At 39.6% G+C, this 1879-nt stretch overlaps 1 protein-coding gene across 1 annotated transcript in view; it reads right to left on the bottom strand.

The window, feature by feature from the left end:
- The window catches only part of ANO2 (anoctamin 2), a 307510-nt gene that overhangs the window by 21932 nt on the left and 283699 nt on the right, over positions 1–1879 (bottom strand). The gene's annotated exons all lie outside the window — the stretch shown is intronic.

Here is a 1879-nt window from a genome sequence, read left to right as displayed (position 1 = left end):
ATAGTTGATTTTCAACTAAATCTTTATAAAGCCTGGTAAAGTACCCCAGAAATGCTGAGCTGGAAGCACAGACCGGAAATACTCCTGGGCACAGACCCCATTGGTTTTCTCTTCTTGCTCTCCAGCAGCCAAGGACCTTTTAAAATAACTGCTAGCTCGATATTGCTCGATATTGGAGATAATTAAAACCTTGGCCTTGATTACCTGGGCTTATGTTAAAATAACAAGGAAGAGTGGATTAAACTAAACAAGATGGCATCCAGCAAGAACATTCTGCTTAGAGAAAAATAGTGTATTAGGTAGAATAAAGTAGCCTGGCCAGGATTGATGGAAAAGCTCTAATTTTTTATTCATTTATTTAAAATTCTTCAGTGAAAGTACCTACCTTCCCATCTCTCTCTCTCTCTTTCTCTCTCTCAACTATCTATCCTTTCCTACCCATGCTCTGGGCTCAAGGCTAATTCTTAGCTGGTATGTTTGGATACCAACTCTGCCTGCTTTCCAAGTATTGCAAAACCATTTGTAGTTCCCCAGACTCACCATGTTTTCCACATTTTCTGATCCTTTGTATTATACAACTACTGTCTGCAATTTCCTTCTCCTCTTATCTGCTGGGTTAATTAATATTTATATTTCAAGTTCAACTCAAACCTAACCTTCTCTATGAAGACTCTCCTCCACCCCAGTCCCTACCATTTTACCCAGGCCGAATTGGGTGTGACGGGCTTCTCTTCCTCCACTCCCACAATGCCTTGCACATGTCATTCTATTTGTTCATTTGACTTGTTCCCTAGATATTAAGTCTCTTCGGACCATGAATATATTTGATTCTTTTCTGAGTCCTCACTGCTTTGTGTGGCCCCCATCCCATTAGCAGATACTCAGAGGTTATCTTTTTTATAAATACAAATGCATTTTCACCAGCTGTAAACATAAAACAAACACAAAAAGAAGCAGACAACTAAAACGTGTGAAGGGAAATCATTATACTTAGTGATGGTGAGGCAAGGTGGGAACTCGGAGTAATGAACACCTCCACACAACAGTTCTCAATGCTGTAATTAGACAGAAGACTTTGAAGAAATTGAGTAAAAACAGGAGTCTCATTCTAATGAAAATAATTATAGATTTTTTTTAACTTTCTCTAGTTTAGTAAAAGCAATAGAATTGCTTAGGGGGACTGAAAAATGGGGACTTAAGAATCTTCTTTCTTGAGCCATTAATAAGCAATGCAAGGGCATAATTGGGGGACATAATGATGTGAGTTTGTCTTCTCACTCAGAAGGCAGATACTGAAAAGGTTCAGCCAGAATCAGCCCATTATTATAAACACTTATGTAAAAACACAGCCAGGGAAGGTCATCACCATTTATTTCATCAACCTATATTTCAAGGCTGTGCCCAGTGATGTCCTTCTCCTAAGGGCAAGGGAAGCCATCTGTATTCAGCAGTGAGACAATCTGGTTGAAAAAGAATTGCAAGTGTTGACTGACCAAGTAAACAGGAAGGGATAATGAGAAGAAAGGGCATGAGCTGGTTCCTCAGCATGGTCCTCTATCGCTTAGTAAAACAATAGAAGTCGTGACAAAAATAGAAGAGGGTTCTCAATGTCCATCATTCACCATTCATTCACCATTCATTCATGCATTCATTCATCCAATAAGCATTTACTGAACACATTTTATATAGTGGGTACCATGCTCAATGCTAGGAAACAAAGATAAGTAGATTACTGAGTCATTCTCCTAAGAGCTCAGTGGGAAAGATGAACAGGTTAACAATTCCTGCCAGTGTCATGGAGTTAGAACTGTAACGACAGCATTAACAGAGTGCATTGGAGCACTGGGGCAGAAGTAACTCACTCTCACCAGTGGGGCCA

The sequence above is a fragment of the Pteropus vampyrus genome, unplaced genomic scaffold (genome assembly GCF_000151845.1).
Source record: "Pteropus vampyrus isolate Shadow unplaced genomic scaffold, Pvam_2.0 Scaffold116, whole genome shotgun sequence".
NCBI lineage: Eukaryota > Metazoa > Chordata > Mammalia > Chiroptera > Pteropodidae > Pteropus > Pteropus vampyrus.
The sequence above is the reverse complement of the archived record's forward strand: the minus strand, read 5'-3'. Positions and strand labels throughout refer to the sequence as shown.